This window comes from Rhinoderma darwinii, chromosome 2, assembly GCF_050947455.1.
Source record: "Rhinoderma darwinii isolate aRhiDar2 chromosome 2, aRhiDar2.hap1, whole genome shotgun sequence".
Lineage (NCBI taxonomy): Eukaryota > Metazoa > Chordata > Amphibia > Anura > Rhinodermatidae > Rhinoderma > Rhinoderma darwinii.
In genome coordinates this window covers 65,117,773-65,140,571 of record NC_134688.1, presented here as the reverse complement: position 1 = coordinate 65,140,571, position 22,799 = coordinate 65,117,773, and the positions used below count along the sequence as shown (strand labels likewise).

General features: G+C 44.8%; 1 long non-coding RNA gene across 1 annotated transcript in view; it reads left to right on the top strand.

Annotated features, from left to right (window-relative positions):
• The first annotated feature begins 25 nt into the window (after positions 1–25).
• The window catches only part of LOC142740588 (uncharacterized), a 39,432-nt gene continuing 16,658 nt past the window's right edge, over positions 26–22,799 (top strand). The window contains exons 1-3 of the long non-coding RNA XR_012880794.1: positions 26–82; positions 299–366; positions 8,714–8,848. This is a non-coding gene — a long non-coding RNA (uncharacterized LOC142740588). The remainder of the gene's footprint in view (positions 83–298; positions 367–8,713; positions 8,849–22,799) is intronic.

The following is a 22,799-nucleotide window of genomic DNA, read 5'->3' as shown; positions in this document are numbered from 1 at the left end:
TCCTGTCTGCTCGTGGAGGCTGAAAAACATCGTGGACAGAACTCAGGGATACAGAAAACCGAAGTCCTGCATCCAAATACAAGTAAGTGCACTTGCTCCTATGTTCCATACATGCTATACATGTATGGAGCTGTGCATTTTTTTTTTTAGAATTTTTTTTTAAATTTTTTTTTCTGATTTTTTTTTTAGCTTTTTTTTTTAGATTTTTTTTTTCTATTTTTTTATTTTTAATTTTTTAATTTTGTTATGCAGTTGTTCATGTATGTCATCTCTTTTTTATTTTTCTTTAACATTTCAGGAACAGAAATGACGACAGCAGAGGTGTACCACCGAATGGACATTGATGTTGGGAAATTGATTCAAGAAGTAAGTATACTTTTTTTTTTTTTTAATGTGGGCCTGTTCACATCAGCGTGGTTTCTGCTCAGGGGTTCCGTCGGTGCTTTCAGTCAGGGGAACCCCTCAACGGAAAGGCAAGTGTGAAGTAAGTTCCGTTTGCATCACCATTCATTTCAATGGTGACAGATCCGTTGACAGAAGGCTGTCAGGCTGGGTTCACACGACCATGTTACGTCTGTAATGTACGGAACGTATTTCAGCCGGAAGACCCGGACCGAAGACAGTGCAGGGAGCCGGGCTCCTAGCATCATAGTGATGTACGACGCTAGGAGTCCCTGCCTCGCTGCAGGACAACTGTCCCGTACTGTAATCATGATTACAGTACGGGACAGTAGTTCCACGCAGAGGCAGGGACTCCTAGTGTCGTACATAACTATGATGCTAGGAGCCCGGCTCCCTGCACTGTCTTCGGTCCGGGTCTTCCGGCCGAAATACGTTCCGTACATTATGGACGTAACATGGTTGTGTGAACCCAGCCTCATGCGTGTGAAAACCTCGGCAAAAACCGCCTGGAAAACCGCCTCAAAAACCACGTCAAAAACCACGTCAAAAACCACATCAAACATGAAAACCTCCAGGGTCAGTTTTTACAGGAGGAATTTTCCTCCTGCAAAAAACTCCGTGTGAACAGGGCCTAAGTGTGTCTGCTGCACTCTGTTCCCTTGCTCCAAGCAGACTCTGTGCAGGCAGCGTCGTTGCAGGGGGGCGTGGCTGTCAACAGAGGGAGTTGGGGGCAGGGTGGGACATTGCTCAGACCGCCGGGACGGCGGGACAGCAGTCAAATACCGGGACTGTCCCGCCGGATTCGGGATGGTTGGGAGGTCTGCCTGATGCACTCCACCCAGCTTACACATACCCTGATCAGGGGCGTAGCTAGGGGGGGGCAGGCGGGGCACGTGCCCCGGGCGCAGTTCAGAAGGGGGCGCCAGCGCCACCTCCTCCTGCCCTATAATTGTACCTGTGTCGCAAGGACACAGGTACAATTAGAAGCAATGAATGACCGGGCACGTTCCGTGCCCGGCCATTCAGGCGCCTTTCCACGAGTGAAGCTACTGGTACCTTTTGTACCAGTGAAACTTCCGTCGATGAAAGGCGCTGACTGACTGACAGGGAAAGTCATCCTGCCCAGCCAATCAGCGCCTTTCATAGACACTGCGTTCAACCCCCAGGAGACCTGCAGAAGAGAGCAGGTCTCCATGGCTGCCGGACGGCGTGGGGGACTTTATCTATAAGGGTGGGCTATATCTACAGGGGGGGGGCTATATCTACAGGGGGTGGGCTATATACAGGGGGACTATATCTACAGGGGGGCTATTTCTACAGGGGGGCTATTTCTACAGGGGGTGGGCTATATACAGGGGGACTATATCTACAGGGGGGCTATATATTGGGGTGGGCTATCTATGGAGCACCATATACAGGGGTGGGCTATAGCTACAGAGGGGGCTATATACTATATAGCCCCCTGTAGATATAGCCCACCCCTGTAGATATAGCCCCCCTGGATATAGCCCACCCCTGTATATAGCCCACCCCTGTATATAGCCCACCCCTGTATATAGCCCACCCCTGTATATAGCCCACCCCTGTAGATATAGCCCACCCCTGTAGATATAGCCCCCCTATGTAGATATAGCCCACCCCTGTAGATATAGCCCACCCTGTAGATATAGCCCACCCCTGTATATAGCCACCCTGTAGATATAGCCGCCCTGTAGATATAGCCCACCCCTGTAGATATAGCCCACCCCTGTAGATATAGCCCACCCCTGTAGATATAGCCCACCTGTAAAGGATCTGCCAGGCACAACTTCTGTGTATACGCCCATAGGTAATCAGTCTGCACCTGAGTCTATGTCTCTTAGACTGACTCCAGCTTCCACCACTCAGGATGGCAGGCTTAGGAGTGGGAGAGCCTATCGCAGCCTGGCCAGACGGAGCTAGCTCCCGCCCTCTGTCTATTTATACCTGCCTTTCCTGTTCCTCCTTTGCTTGTGATTCTTCTCGTGTGGTTTCCTGGCCCAGCTACAGCTTCTGACTATTTGATCCTGCTCCATACTGACCCTGGCTTTCTGACTACTCTCCTGCTCTGCGTTTGGTACCTCGTGCACTCCTGGTTTGACTCGGCTCGTTCACCACTCTTCTTGCTCACGGTGTTGCCGTGGGCAACTGCCCCATTTCCCTTTGCTTTGTGTTCCCTTGTCTGTTTGTCTCTTGCACTTACTGAGAGTAGGGACCGCCGCCCAGTTGTACCCCGTCGCCTAGGGCGGGTCGTTGCAAGTAGGCAGGGACAGAGTGGCGCGTAGATTAGGGCTCACTTGTCCGTTTCGATTACCCCGTCATTACATAATCACAAGCCCATATACCTAGTCTACCCTGGTCCCTGACACTACTATGGACCCCCTTGAGACCCTGGCCCAGCAAATGCAGGGTCTCTCCCTACAGGTCCAGGCCCTGGCTCAGAGAGTCAACCAGCCTGACGCTACCATGGTAGTGCCCCTCACCTCACCTCTTGAACCCCACCTCAAGTTGCCTGACCGGTTCTCAGGGGACCGGAGGACTTTTCTCTCCTTTCGGGAGAGTTGTAGGCTCTACTTTCGTTTAAAGCCTCACTCCTCAGGTTCTGAGAGCCAGCGGGTGGGTATTATTATGTCCCGGCTCCAGGAAGGGCTCCAAGAGTGGGCCTTCTCCTTGGCTCCTGACGCCCCTGAACTTTCCTCCGTTGATCGTTTCTTTTCTGCTCTCGGACTCATTTATGACGAGACTGACAGGACTGCCTTTGCTGAGAGTCAGCTGGTGACCTTACGTCAGGGTAAGAGACCTGTTGAGGAGTATTGTTCTGACTTTAGGAAGTGGTGCGTAGCTTTTCGGTGGAATGACCCTGCCTTAAGGTGCCAGTTTAGGTTGGGTCTGTCGAACGCCCTGAAAGACCTGCTAGTTAGCTATCCCTCTTCTGACTCCCTAGACCAGGTTATGGCTTTAGCGGTACGACTTGACCGACGTCTCAGGGAACGACAACTTGAAAGTTTTTTTGTTTTCCCCTCTGACTCCCCCATGATGACTCCCGAGGTCCCGTTGCTTCGCTCTTCCACGGAAGACTCGGAGGTACCTATGCAACTCGGGGCCTCCGTGTCCCCCCAACAACGTAGAGAGTTCCGCAGGAAGAATGGTCTCTGCTTCTATTGTGGGGATGACAAGCATCAAGTGAACACCTGCCCTAGGCGTAAGCATAAGCAGCCGGAAAACTTCCGCGCCTAAGTGATCATCGGGGAGGTCACTTGGGCGCACAGGTATTTCCCGTAAATATGAAACGTAATAAAATCTTGCATCCCTTTCAGGTCTCTTTTGGGGGTAGGTCTGCTACCGGCAGTGCCTTCGTGGATTCAGGGTCTTCTACTAATATCATGTCTGTGGAATTTGCCATGTCTCTAGCTATGCCTTTAATTGATTTGCCTAAACCTGTCCCGGTAGTGGGTATCGACTCCACTCCTCTTTCTAATGGTTATTTTACACAGCATACCCCTGTTTTTGAACTCCTTGTTGGCTCCATGCATTTGGAGAAGTGCTCTGTACTGTTGATGCAGGGATTATCGTCTGATTTGGTTTTAGGCCTTCCCTGGTTGCAGTTGCATAATCCTACGTTTGACTGGAATACTGGGGAGCTTACCAAATGGGGTAATGAATGATTGACGTCTTTTTTTTCTGTTAATTCTATTTCTCCCCCTGAGGAGGTGAACACGCTACCTGAGTTTGTGCAGGACTTCGCTGATGTTTTCTCTAAGGAGGCCTCCGAAGTGTTACCTCCTCATAGAGAATACGATTGCGCTATCGAATTGGTACCAGGAGCTAAGCTCCCTAAGGGTAGGATATTTAATCTTTCTTGTCCCGAACGTGAAGCCATGAGAGAGTATATCCAGGGATGCCTGGCCAAGGGTTACATTCGCCCCTCTACTTCTCCGGTAGGTGCTGGCTTCTTCTTCGTAGGGAAGAAGGATGGTGCTCTTAGGCCATGCATTGACTACCGTAACTTGAATAAGGTCACTGTAAGGAACCAGTATCCCCTTCCTTTGATTCCTGATCTCTTTAATCAGGTTCAGGGGGCCCAATGGTTCTCTAAGTTTGATCTACGGGGGCGTATAACCTTATCCGCATCAAAGAGGGGGATGAGTGGAAGACTGCGTTTAACACGCCCGAAGGTCATTTCGAATACCTCGTCATGCCCTTTGGGTTGTGTAATGCTCCTGCGGTCTTCCAGAATTTCATAAATGAGATTTTAAGAGATTACCTGGGGGTATTTCTTGTAGTGTACCTTGATGACATACTGGTGTTTACCAAGGACTGGTCCTCCCACATTGAGCACGTCAGGAAGGTGCTCCAGGTCCTTCGGGAAAACAAACTGTTTGCGAAAACCGAAAAATGTGTGTTTGGGGTACAGGAGATACAATTTTTGGGTCAAATCCTCACTCCTCATGAATTCCGCATGGACCCCGCCAAGGTCCAGGCTGTGGCGGAATGGGTCCAACCTGCCTCCCTGAAGGCGTTACAGTGTTTCTTGGGGTTCGCTAATTATTACAGGAGATTTATTACTAACTTCTCGGTCATCGCTAAGCCTCTTACGGACCTCACTCACAAAGGTGCTGATCTCCTCCACTGGCCCCCTGAGGCTGTTCAGGCTTTTGAGGTCCTTAAGAAGTGCTTTATCTCGGCCCCGGTGCTGGTTCAGCCCGACCAAATGGAGCCATTTATCGTGGAAGTTGACGCATCCGAGGTGGGAGTGGGGGCTGTCTTGTCCCAGGGTACCAGGTCCCTCACCCATCTCCGTCCCTGTGTCTACTTCTCCAGGAAGTTTTCGCCCACTGAGAGTAACTATGATATTGGCAACCGCGAACACTTAGCCATTAAATGGGCATTTGAAGAGTGGCGCCACTTCCTGGAGGGGGCTAGGCACCAGGTAACGGTCCTTACCGACCACAAGAATCTGGTTTTCCTAGAATCTGCCCGGAGGCTAAACCCGAGACAAGCTCGATGGGAGCTATTTTTTACCAGATTCAACTTTTTGGTTACCTATAGGGCTGGGTCTAAAAATATTAGGGCCGATGCACTGTCGCGTAGCTTCATGGACAGCCCTCCTTCGGAGGAAGATCCTGCTTGTATTTTGCCTCCAGGTATAATCATTTCTTCTATTGATTCTGATTTAGTCTCTGAAATTGCGGCTGATCAAGGTTCAGCTCCCGGGAACCTTCCTGAGGACAAGCTGTGTGTTCCCCTGCAATACCGGCTAAGGGTACTTAGGGAAAATTATGACTCTGCACTATCTGGTCATCCAGGCGTCCTCGGTACCAAACACCTCATTGCCAGAAACTATTGGTGGCCTGTGTTGCCTAAAGACGTTAAGGCCTACGTCGCTGCTTGTGAGGTTTGTGCTAGGTCCAAGACTCCCAGGTCCCGACCAGTGGGCTTACTACGTTCTTTGCCCATTCCCCAGAGACCTTGGACCCATATCTCTATGGATTTTATCACCGATTTGCCTCCATCTCAAGGCAAGTCGGTGGTGTGGGTGGTAGTAGACCGCTTCAGTAAGATGTGCCACTTTGTGCCCCTCAAGAAACTACCTAATGCCAAGACGTTAGCTACCTTGTTTGTCAAACACATCCTGCGTCTCCATGGGGTCCCTGTCAATATTGTTTCGGACAGAGGGGTAGAATTTGTTTCATTGTTTTGGAGAGCCTTCTGTAAAAAGTTGGAGATTGATCTATCCTTCTCCTCTGCCTTCCATCCTGAAACTAATGGTCAAACTGAGAGGACTAATCAATCTCTAGAACAATATTTAAGGTGTTTTATCTCTGACTGTCAATATGATTGGATCTCATTCATTCCCCTCGCCGAATTTTCCCTTAATAACCGGGTCAGTAACTCGTCAGGGGTCTCCCCCTTTTTCTGTAATTTTGGGTTTAATCCACGGTTCTCCTCCGTCTCACCTGGTAGTTCCAACAATCCCGAGGTAGAGGTCGTTCATCGGGAACTGTGCACAGTCTGGGCCCAGGTTCAGAAGAACCTAGAGGCGTCCCAGAGCGTACAAAAAACTCAGGCTGATAGAAGACGTTCTGCTAACCCCTTGTTTATGGTCGGGGATCTGGTGTGGTTATCGTCTAGGAACTTGCGCCTTAAAGTCCCGTCCAAGAAGTTTGCTCCCCGGTTTATTGGGCCGTATAAGGTCATTGAAGTCCTCAATCCTGTGTCCTTCCGACTGGAGTTGCCCCCGTCTTTTCGAATTCATGACGTGTTTCATGCCTCCCTCCTTAAACGCTGCTCCCGTCCTTGGCTCCCTCGAGGAAACCTCCTGTTCCCGTTCTCACCCCTGAGGGGGTGGAATTCGAGATGGCCAAGATTGTGGACAGCAAGATGGTCCAAGGCTCCCTCCAGTACCTGGTCCATTGGAGAGGATACGGGCCTGAGGAGAATACTTGGGTACCCGCCCGGGATGTTCACGCTGGGGTATTGGTCAGGAGGTTCCACCTTAGTTTCCTTAATAAACCAGGTCCACTTAGAAAGGGTCCGGTGGCCCCTCATAAAAGGGGGGGTACTGTAAAGGATCTGCCAGGCACAACTTCTGTGTATACGCCCATAGGTAATCAGTCTGCACCTGAGTCTATGTCTCTGAGACTGACTCCAGCTTCCACCACTCAGGATGGCAGGCTTAGGAGTGGGAGAGCCTATCGCAGCCTGGCCAGATGGAGCTAGCTCCCGCCCTCTGTCTATTCCTGTTCCTCCTTTGCTTGTGATTCTTCTCGTGTGGTTTCCTGGCCCAGCTACAGCTTCTGACTATTTGATCCTGCTCCATACTGACCCTGGCTTTCTGACTACTCTCCTGCTCTGCGTTTGGTACCTCGTGCACTCCTGGTTTGACTCGGCTCGTTCACCACTCTTGTTGCTCACGGTGTTGCCGTGGGCAACTTCCCCATTTCCCTTTGCTTTGTGTTCCCTTGTCTGTTTGTCTCTTGCACTTACTGAGCGTAGGGACCGCCGCCCAGTTGTACCCCGTCGCCTAGGGCGGGTCATTGCAAGTAGGCAGGGACAGAGTGGCGGGTAGATTAGGGCTCACTTGTCCGTTTCCCTACCCCCGTCATTACACCACCCCTGTAGATATAGCCCACCCCTGTAGATATAGCACACCCCTGTAGATATAGCCCACCCCTGTAGATATAGCCCAGCCCTGTAGATATAGCCGCCCTGTAGATATAGCCGCCCTGTAGATATAGCCCACACCTGTAGATATAGCCCACCCCTGTATATATAGCCCACCCCTGTAGATATAGCCCAGCCCTGTGTATAGCCCCCCTGTAGATATGGTCCCCCTGTAGATATGGTTCTCCTGTAGATATGGTCCCCCTGTAGATATGGTCCCCCTGTAGATAGCCCACCCCTGTATATAGTCCCCCTGTAGATAGATATAGCCCACCCCTGTATATAGTCCCCCTGTAGATATGGTCCCCCTGTAGATATGGTCCACCTGTAGATATGGTCCCCCTGTAGATATGGTCCCCCTGTAGATAGCCCACCCCTGTATATAGCCCCCCTGTAGATATAGTCCCCCTGTAGATATAGCCCACCCCTGTATATAGTCCCCCTGTAGATTTAGCCCACCCCTGTATATAGTATCCCTCAAATATCTCCCCCTATAGTGCTCCACAGAAAGCCCAACCCCTTGTACGTATAGTCCACCCCTGTATATAGTGCTCCACAGATAGCCCACCCTTGTATATAGTATATACAGGGGTGGGCTATCTGTGGAGCACTATATACAGGGGTGGACTATCTAGTGGAGGACTATATACAGGGGTGGACTATATGTACAAGGGGGCTATATACAGGGGTGGTCTATCTGTGAAACACTATATAAAGGGGTGGACTATATGTGGAGCACTATATACAGGGGTGGGCTATATCTACAGGGGGGCTACATACATGGTTGGGCTATCTGTAGAGTACTATATACAGGGGTGGGCTATATCTACAGGGGGCTATATACAGTGGTGGGCTATCTGTAGAGCACTATAGGGGAAGTTATTTGTGGGACACTATATACAGGGGTGGTCTATATGGGGGCACTATCTACAGGGGCTCTATGGCAGGCACTATCTACAGGGGGCACAGTGTGTGTGTGTGTGTGTGTGTGCGTGTGTGTGTGTGTGTGTGTGTGTGTGTGTGTGTGACACGGTGTATGGTGCTATTATAATTAGAGGTGCAGTGTATGGCGCTATTATATTTAGGGGCGTAGTGTGTGGTATAATGATAACTTTATATTTATTTATAGGTGCAGAAATGTTGGAAAAGTGAGAAGCTGAAGACATCTGAGAAGCAAACTGCAGAAATGGTCCGTGACCGGGAGAAGCCACCATAGAGGTCTGGACCGGATGGAGAAAAAGAACTAGAATCTGAGATGTCACCGGTGAGTCACTTAATGTAAATGTTTATTCTGCCTCTAATCAGCACTGTAGTCACTGTATGATCTGCAGCGAGATGGTGGTGTGATTATGATAGGATTTATTTTTTGTGAAACAGCATCTCCCAGCATATCCTTATCATTGCTTGAGCCATGCTGGGAGCTGTAGTTTTACGCCATACATACCTATACGGCAGGGGTTGCACTAAATTGAGCTGTATTTGTGCTGGTGATGTATATATGTACTGAGCTTGGTTCTGGTGTTGTGTATAGAACCATATTGCTTGTAAGATGTACAAATGTGTTACATAAAAAGCAATGACACGTCGATTGGTAGAGAAAACAAACACGGCGAGGGGGAAGGAGATGTCGGGAAAGAGGTTGGTGGGGGGGGTCGCCAAACTGAATCTTTGCCCCGGGTGCTGGAGAACCTAGCTACGCCTCTGCCCTGATGCACTCCGCCCAGCTTACATATACCCTGATGTACTCCGCCCAGCTTACATATACACTGATGTACTCCGCCCAGCTTACATATACCCTGATCTACCCGCACATATTACATATACCCTGATGTACTCCGCCCAGCTTACATATACACTGTTGTACTCCGCCCAGCTTACATATACCCTGATCTACCCGCACATATTACATATATCCTGATGTACTCCGCCCAGCTTACATATACCCTGATGTACTCTGCCCAGCTTACATATACCCTGATGTACTCCGCCCAGCTTACATATACACTGATGTACTCCGCCCAGCTTACATATAGCCTGATCTACCCGCACATATTACATATACCCTGATGTACTCCGCCCAGCTTACATATACCCTGATGTACTCCTCACATATTACATATACCCTGATGTACTCCTCACATATTACATATACCCTGATGTACTCCTCACAGTTTACATATACCCTGATGTATTACGCACAGTTTACATATACCTTGATGTACTCCGCACATATTACATATAACCTGATGTACTCCTCACAGTTTACATATATCCTGATGTACTCCGCACATATTACATATACCCTGATGTACTCCGCCCAGCTTACATATGCCCCCACATTATAAGATAAAATACCACTAAAACACCAAGCAATTTCCTGTTATGGCGTGTTTCTATAGCCTGCCCAAAATCCACAAAGGGTATCCTCCCTTACGTGGCAGACCCATTGTTTCAGGCATTAACAATTTAACTCAAAATGTGAGTACTTATGTTGATCAGGTGTTGCGCCCCTTTGTCTTAAGTCTTACATCATATGTACGTGACACCATGGATGTCTTGAAACAGATTGATGGTATTTCTCTGGAGAAAGATACAATCCTGGCTAGTTTGGATGTTGAGGCCTTGTATTCATCCATACCTCACAAATGTGGCTATAAAGCGATTGAGTACTATTTGGGATCAAGAGGTACACAGTTTGCTGCTCATAACCAATTTGTTTTGCAGTTATTACAGTTTGTTCTTGAAAAAAATATATTTATATTTGAAGATAAGATCTTTCATCAGCAATGTGGAACTGCAATGGGGAGTCCTGCTGCTCCCACCTATGCAAATCTATTTCTTGGCTGGTGGGAGGAGACAATTGTTTTTGGTGACAAATTTGTAAATTGGACTTCATCCGTTGGACTGTGGATTAGATATATTGATGACGTGCTTATTCTCTGGAACTCTTCAGTAGACGAGTTCCATAAGTTCGTAGCAGCCCTCAATAAAAATGATGTAGGACTTAGGTTTACATGTGAGATCAGTGAGAATGAACTGTCCTTTCTAGACTTGAAAATCATAAAAACGGAAGGAGGTACAATTCGCACAAAGGTACATCGGAAAGAGACAGCAACAAATAGTTTTTTGCAATGGAATAGCTGTCATCCTTATTCCCTCAAATGTGGCATTCCGAAGGGCCAATTTATGAGAGTACGTAGGAACTGTAGCTCTATGGGTGATTTTGAGTGCCAGGCCCAGGAACTCAAAACAAGATTGAAGGATAGAGGTTTCCCCAAGAGTGTTATTAGAAAGGCCTATGAGGGAGCTAGGGATGCAGATAGGCAATGTCTTCTGGTCCCTAAAAAACGGAAAGAGGAACAAGTTACCAGACTCATAGGCACCTATGACTCAAAACAGAATGACATTATGCAGATACTGAACAGGTATTGGCGTATTCTCAGTTCTGATATAGATCTAGCAGATCAGATCACACGGAGGCCTTCTGTCACGTATCGGAGAGGGAAAAATATAAGGGACAGAGTCATGCACAGCTGTTTTGACCCCATTTCACCTAGGGGTACATGGCTGGATAGACAAACACCAGGCACTTTTAGATGCGGTGGTTGTAAAGCCTGTGATTTCATTCTTAAAGGAAATAGCTTTACCAGTGTTGTCACCCAAAAACAATACAATATTCGGGACTATGTCAATTGCAAGACAGCTGGAGTAGTCTACCTTATTACATGCCCATGCCCCCTAAATTATGTGGGTAAAACAGCACGACAACTTCGTCGTCGTATTAGGGAGCATGTTGGAGACATTATTCATGGTAGGGACACTCCAATATCCAAGCACGTGCATGCAAAACACCAAGGCCAGGCAGAAGTGTTAAAATTTCAAGCAATTGAACTTGTCAGACCCCCCAAGAGAGGAGGGGACTGGGATAACCTGATTCTACGGAAGGAAGCGCAGTGGATCCATAGACTGGAATGCATACAACCACTAGGTCTAAATGAGCAGACTAACTATACATGTTTTATTTAAAACGTGTGATACCATCCCCCTATAGGGGTTTTACCTTGGGGTGGGTGAGTGTTTATCTGCATTTGTGCATTACTTATTTGAGATGGCTATACTTGCTAGCTAACATACAAAGAGATCGTTTTGTCAGTTTTTCTAAGGAATAGGGACCTCAGCAATTTCTTCCACCTCATATGTGTCTTTTTCTCTTGAGTTGCTTTGTGAGGTTGCCCACTTGCGGTGGTACACTGTGCCGCAAGATATACTTACAATATATTATCTTTTAGCGCTTACCTCCTCGTGTTTGGCAGTCCGGGCGACACGTCCTTGGCTTCCACTGCGCCTCCGCGTTCGGCTTGATGCGGCCGATGATGACCCCTGGCTGTCAGCTGACGGCGGGGGGTCACATGGGCAGGTGTCACGAATCGAGAGGGTGTTGTGATTGGTCAATTCATGTTTTGCCGCCGTACACGATGGGTGGAGTTTAGCGTTTATAGTAACCTAGCGCCTGCTATGGAGTATGCCGTTGACATCGATACGTGCATCTTCCCGTGACGCACAGCGGAATATCCGCTGTTGAAATACTAATATCGCTGGTGATGAGGCCAGAGTTACCAAGATACGGACCCCTGAGGATGAGTATCTGAAACGCGTAGGGTCGTTTAATGTTTAAGGAATGCGTGCATTGGGGACAATATATTGTGTGAAACCCAGCGTTAGGAGATCCGTAATTGTCGGACACCTATGCTATAATTAGGGCTTGTACTACTGTTGTGCCCTGGGTATATGCTGATTCCTACAAATATCGTTTATACACAGAGATATAGGTATCATAATAACTCAGTGTTTCCTTGTTTAATACATTTTTTAAATTTTCACGGTGGGGCTTATGTCACAGTGGTGTGTTACCCCTGTTTTTAAACTAGTTACTATTAAAGATATTTTTTTACTCAGTTGTCAATTCAGTGAACCTTATAATTAAAATTCTTTATATTGTGGGAGCACAATTAGATTCTATCTAACTATACAGTGAAACTACCCTGATGTACTCCTCACATATTACATATACCCTGATGTATTCCTCACAGTTTACATATATCCTGATGTATTACGCACAGTTTACATATACCCTGATGTACTCCTCACATATTACATATACCCTGATGTACTCCTCAAATATTACATATACCCTGATGTACTCCTCACAGTTTACATATATCCTGATGTATTACGCACAGTTTACATATTCCCTGATGTACTCCTCACATATTACATATACCCTGATGTACTCCTCACAGTTTACATATACCCTGATGTACTCCTCACATATTACATATTCCCTGATGTACTCCTCACAGTTTACATATATCCTGATGTATTACGCACAGTTTACATATACCCTGATGTACTCTGCGCATATTACATATACCCTGATGTACTCTGCAAAGCTTACATATATCCTGATGTACTCCGCACATATTACATAAACCCTGATGTACTCTGCACAGCTTACATATACCCTGATGTACTCTGCCCAGCTTACATATACCCTGATGTACTCCACCCAGTTTACATATACCCTGATGTACTCCGCCCAGCTTACATATGCCCCCACATTATAAGATAAAATACCACTAAAACACCAAGCAAAATCTGCGCTTTAAAAGCCAAATGGTGGTCCAACTGAGCCTGGCAGTGTGCCGAAACGGCAATTTATGACCACATATGGGGTTTTACTGTATTATGGAGAACCCGCTTAACAATTTATGGGATGTGTGTCTACGGTGGTACAAGCTGGGCACAACACATTGGGCACTGAAATGGCATATCTGGGGGAAACAGCAATTTTCAATTTGCAACATCTATTGTTTACACATTTTTGCAAAACACTTGTGCGGTCAAAATGCTCACTACACCCCTAGATAAATTCTTTGAGGGATCTAGTTTCCAAAATGGGGTAATTTATCGGGGGTTCCACTGTACTGGTACTATAGCTCAATGCAACATGGTGTCAAAAAACGAATCTTATAAAATCTCCACTCCAAATCCTAAATGGCGCTCCTTCCCTTTAGAGCCTTGCTGTGTGTCCAAATAGCAGTTTATGACCACGTGTGGGGTATTTCCCTACTCTGAAGAAGTTGCTTTACAAATGTTACGGTGCTTTTTCTCCTTTATTTGTTGAGAAAATGAAAAATTTTTAACTAATGCTGCATCTTATTGGAAAATAATGTAATTTTTCATTTTCACTGCCCATTTCTAATAAAATATATGAGACACCTGTGGGGTCAAAATGCTCACTAAACCCCTATATGAATTCCTCAATGGGTGTAGTTTGCCAACTGGAGTCACTTTTTTTCCACTGTACTGGTACCTTAGGAGCTTTACAAATGCGACATGTTGCCGAGAAATCAAACCAGCAAAATCTGTACTCCAAAAGCTAAATGGCGTGCCTTACCTTCTGAGTCCTGCTGCTTGCCCAAACAGCAGTTTATGACCACATGTTGGGTATTTCCGTACTCTGGAAAAGTTGCTTTACAAATGTTGGGGCCCTCAAAGCCACTTCAGAACTGAACTGGTCCCTAAAAAATAGGCTTTTTAAATTTTCTTGAAAATGTGAGAAATTGCTGCTAAACTTATAAAAAAATAAAATAAAAGGATGTTCAAAAAATGATGCCAATCTATAGTAGACATATGGGAAATATTAACACCGAAAAAGGCCATACTTACAAATGGACACAGCCAGGTCAGAAATGCTGATGAAGGAGTGAGCAGGTGCTTTAAATAATAATAGCCACTCCCACTGGTCTTGAGGGGAGTGGTGTGTGTGGTGCATGGGATGTGTAGTAAGAAATAATAAATGAATAGTGTGTGTGCAAGTGTAATACTATAAGTGAAATATAGGGGGCAGTAATGAGTGAAGTGCCTCAATAGAAATAAATTGATAATGGGGTGCCAGTGTGTGAAACATGGAGGGATAGTGTGTACGTCATGAGGCACAACTTGTATAGCCAGGTAGAAGCCTATTTGTGACGCTTTGATAGTTCATAGAGCGGGCTACCCTGCTGGCTTGCTATGTTGTTTGGCATAGCAAGCAGGGTAGCCCGCTCTATGAACTATCCAGGCTTCTACCTGGCTATACACGTTGTGCCTCATGACGTACACACTATCCCTCCATGTTTCACACACTATTCATTTATTATTTCTTACTACACATCCCATGCACCACACACACCACTCCCCTCAAGACCAGTGGGAGTGGCTATTATTATTTAAAGCACCTGCTCACTCTTTCATCAGCGTTTCTGACCTGGCTGTGTCCATTTGTAAGTATGGCCTTTTTCGGTGTTTTCGTATATGTCCCCTTGTTTTTATCGGTTCTCTATATGGGAAATATTAGCTAGTAACTATTTTGTGAGGTATAACTATCTGTCTTACAAAAAATATATGTACAATTTTTATTGAATAGAGACATGAGACAAGTAAAAAGATGGAATAAGGATAAGTCACACAATAAAATTTTATTTTGTGACTTATCCTTATTCCATCTTTTTACTTGTCTCATGTCTCTATTCAATAAAAATTGTACATATATTTTTTGTATTTCACGTGCTTCAAGTCGATCATTTTTTCTTTGTCAGTTTCTCATGCTAAATCTTTTGATCGACGCACCAAGTGTATCTTGGTCAATACTTAGGATATGATAACGTGCCGCTCACATAACTAGCAACAGTGCTTTACAGTGTAAATGTTGATGCTTCGAGCAGTATTATCATTATCATATTCTGTCTGTTGGTATTCTTTTGGTCTATATCTGTCTTACAAGCAGATACATTTGAATTTAGAAAATGCTAATTTTTTGCAAATTTTCTCAAAATTTTGGCGTTTTTCACACAAAAATATTGAATATATCGACCAAATTTTTTCACTAACTTAAAGTACAATATGTCACGAGAAAACAATCTCAGAATCGCTGGGATAGGTAAAAGCATTCCCAAGTTATTACCACATATAGTAACACACGTCAGATTTAAAAAATGAGGCTGTGACATTTGGTCCAAGAGTGGCTGGGTCCTGAAGGGGTTAAAGAGCTTAGTTCAGTTATTTCTGTCCCCCTCTTCATAATATTTAGAGATTCTCTAGTGACCGGTATAGTGCCAAGGGACTGGCGCAGGGAAAATGTGGTGACTATTTTCAAAAAGGGCTCTAGGTCTTCCCCGGGTAATTATAGACCAGTAAGCTTAACCCCTCCCTCTTTGGCCACTTTTGACCTTCCTGACAGAGCCTCATTTTTCAAATCTGACATGTTTCACTTTATGTGGTAATAACTCCGGAATGCTTTTACCTATCCAAGCGATTCTGAGATTGTTTTCTCGTGACACATTGGACTTTATGTTACTGGCAAAATTTGCCCGATACATTCAGTATTTAATTGGGAAAAACACCAAAATTTAGCGAAAAATTGCAAAAATTAGCATTTTTCTCAATTTAAATGTATCTGCTTGTAAGACAAATAGTTATACCACACAAAATTGTTGCTCATTAACATCCCCCATATGTCTACTTTAGTTTGGCATCGTTTTTTGAACATCCTTCTATTTTTCTAGGACGTTACAAGGCTTAGAACTTTATCAGCAATTTCTCACATTTTCAAGAAAATGTCAAAATGCTATTTTTACAGGGGGCAGTTCAGTTGTTAAGTGGCTTTAAGGTCCTTAGATATTAGAAACCCCCAATAAGTCACCCCATTTTAAAAACTGCACCCCTCAAAGTATTCAAAACAGCATTTAGAAAGTTTCTCAACCCTTTAGACATTGCGCAGGAATTAAGGCAAAGTAGAGGTGAAATTTACAAAGTTCATTATTTTTTTCCAGAAATTCATTTTGAATCCATTTTTTTTGTACCACAGAAGGTTTTACCAGAGAAATGCAACTCAATATTTATTGCCCAGGTTCTGCAGTTTTAGGAAATATCCCACATGTGACTCTAGTGTGCTACTGGACTGAAGCACCAGCCTCCGAAGAAAAAGTAGCACCTAGTGGATTTTGGACCTCCTTTTTATTAGAATATATTTTAGGTACCATGTCAGCTTTGAAGAGGTCTTGTGGAACTAAAACAGTGGAAGCCCCCCAATAGTGACCCCATTTGGGAAACTAAACCATTCGAGGAATTTATTTAGGGGTGTAGCAAGCATTTTGACCTGCCAGTTTTTTTGCAAAAATTTTTGGAACTAGGCCATGAAAGTGAAAATCTACATTATTTCAAATAAAATGTAGGTTTAGCTAATTTTCTTTCATTTCCAAAAGAACTAAAGTAGAAAAAGCACCACAACATTTGTAGAGCAATTTCTCCCGAGTAAAACAATAACCCACATGTGGTCATGAACGGCTGTTTGGACACACAGCTGGGCTTAGAAGGGAAAGAGCGCCATTTGGCTTTTGGAACTCAAATTTAGCAGGAATGGTTTGCGGAGGCCATGTCGCATTTGCAAAGCCCCTGAGGGGACAAAACAGTGGAAACCCACAACAAGTGACTCCATTTTGGAGACTATACCCCTTGAGGAAATTATCTAGGGGTATAGTGGGCATTTTGACGCCACAGGTTTTTTGCAGAAATTTTTGGAAGTAGGCTGTGAAAATGAAAATCTAAATTTTTTTCAAATAAAATGTAGGTTTAGCTATTTTTTTTTCATTTCCACAAGGACTAAAGGAGAAAAAGCATCGTAAAATTTGTAAAGACATTTCTCCCGAGTAAAAAAATACCCCACATGTGGTCATAAACATCTGTTTGGACACACGGTAGGGCTCAGAATGGAAGGAGCACCATTTGGACTTTGGAATGGTTTCTGGACGCCATGTCACATTTGCTGAGCCCCTGTAGTACTAGTACAGTGGAAACACCCCAAAAGTGACTCCATTTGGGAAACTGCACCCCCTGAGGAATCATCTAGGAGTATAGTGAAAATTTTGATCCCAAAGGTTTTTTGCTGAATTAATTAGAATTAAGCCATGAAAATGAAAAATAATTTTTTCCACCAAGATGTAGTTTTAGATCAACATTTTTCATTTTTACAAGTAATAGAGAAGAAAAAGCATGCCAACATTTGAAAAGAAATTTCTCCCGAGTACGGTAACACCCCATATGTGGTTATAATCAGCTGTTTACGTATATGGGAGCATTCAGAAGAAAAGGAGCGGTATTTATCTTTTGGAGCGTAGATTTTGCTTGAATGGTTTACGGACGCCATGTTGCATTTGCAAAACCACTGATGTACCAAACAAAAGTGACCCCGTTTTAGAAACGACACCCCTAAAGGCATTTATCAGGGGTGTAGTGAGAATTTAGACTCCACAGGTGTTTTTCAGAAATGAATACGTAGTGGATGGTGCAAAGGGAAAATTGCAATTTTTCCACTGATATGCCTATTCACCGCACAATATGTTGTGCCCCTAGAGAATCTTACCCCATAAATTGTTAAGAGGGTTCTCCCGGGTATGGTAATGCCTTACTTGTGGCCATAAATTGCTGTTTGGGCACACTGTAGGGCTAAGAAGGGAAAGACCGCCATTTTGAGCATGGATTTTTCTAGTTAGTTTTTCTGTTTGGGGTTTTGCTGGTATTTCAGTTTATAATGTGGTGGCATATGTAATCTGTGCGGAGAACATCAGGGCATAATAAGAGAGTATAATAATGGGGTAAATAATACAATTATCCATAGATGTGTGTTACGATGTGAAGCGATCCGTTATGCACAGGCCGGTGTCACACTGATAAACGGTTTTCTTTCTTATCCCCCTTTTGTAACGCTCTGCACATTTTGGGGACTTTTTCTCCTTTGTAGTTTGGGAAATATTGCTGGGAAAGTTTTCCGCTGGTATAATACGGGCGCCCTCGCTTCCAGGGGATGTGCTATGTCCCTCACCTTCCTAGTTCCTCAATACTATGGCCCTGAAACTGAAGGAATGTTCCCTTCCGGCGTGCGCATTGAGATGTTTTTCATCACCGCATTACTAGGGCCATAACTTTTTTATTTTTCAGTTGATTGAGCGGTGTGCGGGCTTGTTTTTTGCGAGACGGGCTGTAGATTTTATTGGTACCATTTTAGAACACATACGACTTTTTGATCACTTTTTATTTCATTTTTTGGTAAAGGAAATTACCAAAAACAAGCAATTCTGGAATAGTTTTTTATTGGTTTTTTTTTCGGCATCCACAGTGCGCCCTAAATCACATGTTAACTTTATTCTGCGGATCGATACGATTACGGTGATACCAAATTTATATAGTTTTTTTTATGTATTGCAGCTTTTGCACAATAAAATCACTTTTTTTTATAAAATCATTTGTTTTCTGCGTCGCCATATTCTAATTACCATAACTTTTTTATTTTTGCGTGCACAAAGGGGTGTCAGGGATTATTTTTTGCTGGACGGATTGCCGTTTTTATTAGTACTATTTTGGAGTAAATGTGACTTTTTGATCACTTTTTATAGCATTTTTTGGAAGGAGATGTGACCTAAAAACAAAGATTCTGGCGTTGTTTTTCATGTTTTTTTTTTACAGCGTTCACCGTGCGGGATAAATTACATAATAGTTTTGTCGTTTGGGTCGTTACGGACGCGGTGATACCAATTATATAAAAATACAAGAGTACTGTGTAGAGGTATACATTTAAATTACTAAGATGTAATTATTCTGCCTGTATAAACGTTTAAAATAATTGTTTATTAACAAAATTATTAAAATTGGTAGGGCACAGAGTGCCAAAAGATCCAGGTACAGGCGTTGGCAACCAGATCAAGAGCGCAGACTGAGATGTATGTGACAAAAAGATAGATAATCAGCAAGCACCCATTCATGGATGCCTGATTATATCACAGGTGAAATGATCACATAAAAACTGACTCAGAGTGCTTGGCAAATATTGATGAGATCTGATTGCCACAGATTAGTTAACAGGCACACTCCCAACGCGTTTCTGCACCTTGTAGGGGAGCGTCCTCAGGGGTACGAGTTGCCTGAATTAATTAACGTACAGTTGCCTGTCAGCTGATATTCAGCTGTTCGTTTTAGTGTAACGGCGCATATGAGACATCTGATAGTGGTCTGACGCGCGCCGTGGAAACTCGGAAGTTTTATTCACCCAAGCCCCACCCATAGGGGCGTTGCGTAGTATCGGGCCGTCCAATGAAGGAATAAGGCGTGTGAGAACACACGCCCCTACAGGGGGCGGTTCCATAGTAACCACGCAGCCTATGAAAAAGATGCATAAAGCATCAGTGGTAACAAGGGGGAGCTAAAGGTGGCCAGCACATACAGCGCCGATACCAACGCTGGAATAAGCGCTATGTGTGCAAAACAGGGAATCTAGTGAGCAAAACAAAGCACAAAGGCCCACAAAGTAGTGTATCAATAGTCAGGATCGGACAAACTATGGATCATCAGATCCAATGTAGGTAAACAGTACAGGAGAGAACGCTGAAAACGGTACAGGAACGAGTTCATAAACAATCCCATTACATATCAATGAAAGATACATGCAGAAATACAGTAATAGGGCAAGGCAAATTATAAGAAAGGAAGGTAAGATATAGACTCATTGAGGCCCAGTGGCTTGATGGTTTGCATCCTGAAAATCCACTGGGCCTCCTTCTGTAGAACACGTCTGTCCCAATTGCCTCCCCTGGCAGGAATACTGACATGTTCTATACCTTGGAACTTAATAGAAGAGGGATCTCCCTTGTGGTGGTCCCATACATGTCGAGAAATAGAGGTGTCAGCTTTATTCTGAATGTCACAAATATGGTCCCGAATCCTGCGTCTGAACTCCCTTATTGTCTTACCGACATACTGCATGCCACATTGACACGTAATCAGGTACACCACCCCCTTGGTGAGGCAGTTGATAAACGACCTATTGGAAAACGTGACTCCTGTCACAGTACTTTTGAATATTTTGCTTTTCCAAACAGAGCTACATGTTTGCATCTACCACACTGGAATGACCCAGTGACATTAGTCGAAAGCCAAGTGGTGACAGCAGGTGTCTTCAGATGGCTGTGCACCAATCTGTCCTTAAGATTACGGCCCCTCCGGAAAGTGATCTGAGGACGGTCCCCAACTAAACCACCTACGTCCGGGTCTGCTTTAAGGATGTCCCAGTATGAGGTAAGAATATTTCTAACCTCAGCGTGCGCAACATCGTAGGTACCAATTATCCTCATAACGTTGTCCTTCTCTGGAGATACTTTAGGGTTCAGTAGGGACTCCCTATTTGATGTAATAGCATGTTGGTATGCCGATTTCAAGACACCACTGGGATACCCTTTGTGCTCAAATCTTTTTCTCAGACCATTGGCCGACATTTGAAAGTCTGACAGTGTGGTACAGTTCCGCCTCGCTCTAATATATTGACCCTTTGGGATGCCCATCTTCAGGGGTTTAGGGTGACAACTATCCCATCTGAGAAGGCTATTGGTGGCCGTGCTTTTCCTAAAGATTTGTGTCTGGATATGTCCCTGGTTAGTCTTCTCTATTTGGATGTCAAGGAATGTGATATGATTATCCTTGATTTCAGAGGTAAAGTAAAGACCCAGGTCATTGATGTTCAGAATAGAGACAAATTCTCCAAATTCTGCTGTTGTCCCAGACCACAGTATCAAAATGTCATCAATGAATCTTAACCATAACACAATGGAAGAGACATATTTCTCCATTCTGTCACAAAACACAAATTCTCTCTCCCACCAGCCCAGATAGAGATTGGCATAGGTAGGAGCACATGGGCTACCCATGGCAACTCCTCTGAGCTGGTGAAAGAACCTATGTTCAAAGATGAAGAAGTTGTGCTCCAACACAAAACGCAACAGGATGAGCACAAACTGATTATGCACACCAAACTGAGCCCCTCTCTCATTGAGGAAGTATTCAACAGCACCACATCCCAAAGAGTGGGGGATGGAGCTATAAAGGGCCTCTACATCAAGACTTGCCAAATGGACATTGGATTCAACTTTGATCCCTTCAAGCTTCCTGAGGACCTCCATTGTGTCACGCACATAGGACGGAAGTGCCGTCACGAAGGGCCTCAAAATCCTGTCCAAATAGATGCTAGCGTTCTGAGACACACTATCAATCCCAGAAACAATGGGTCTTCCTTTTAATGGACTAAGACCCTTGTGAATCTTGGGAAGACTGTAGAAAGTGGCTATCTGAGGACATTGTCCCACAATAAATGACAACTCTCGAGCATCAATGATCTTCGCTTGTTTAGCCTCCCCCACAATCTCTTTGAGTTCAGCCATGTATTTTGCAGTAGGATTGGCACTCAGGATGCTATAGCAGAGTCTGTCCTTCAGGATGTTATGACACATGGTGACATACTGCGCACGGTCCATCACAACAACATTACCCCCCTTGTCCGAGGGTTTAATTATGATCCCCGTGTCACTCTCCAGTGCCTTGAGTGCAAGTGTTTCATCCCGTGACAGATTAAAATGTGGATGTTGATCTGCCCCTAGTTTCTGCAGTTGATTTGTAACAACCGTGAGAAACACATCCAGCAGAGTGTTGTCATTGATTGGGGGATTGGTGGTTGAGGGAGCCCTCAGATCAGTGAAGGGGCCCTCACCCACTCCCCGTTGCCCCTCATCCAATAATTCCTGCAATACCCTGACATTTGCAAGATCTTCCTCCTGAATGCCAAGTTCAGCACATTGTCTTCTATCATGTGTACAAAAGAACTTCCTCCACTTCAATTTCCTAATAAATAAATTAAGGTCCTTCACCCAGGAAAAGAGATCAAAACGATTAGTGGGAATAAATGATAGACCCTTTTTCAGAACGACAGTCTCATAGTGCGATAAGGTTCTCCCAGACACATTGATAATTTGCATTTCCTCATCAACACAAGGAGCACCCAGCGTTAGTTGTCCCTGGGGTCCCTGTGTAGGTAGTCGAGGATGGGGTGGCTCTTGCCTAAAAAACCATCCCTAGTGGGGGCTCTTCCCCTAGTTCTCCCTCTTGGGGTACCCCGGGAAAATGCTTTACCCTGGGTCCTATTATTCCGAGCTGTCCTAAGAGGATATCTCTGAGTGTCCGTATCTGATAGATCTGGTTCAGAGGAGGATAACTCAGTCTCTACCTCCTGATGCCCCAGTTGTTTCAGGCCAAACTCAAAAACTCTGCCCTCCTTGAAATCAGTTGTGTCACGAACG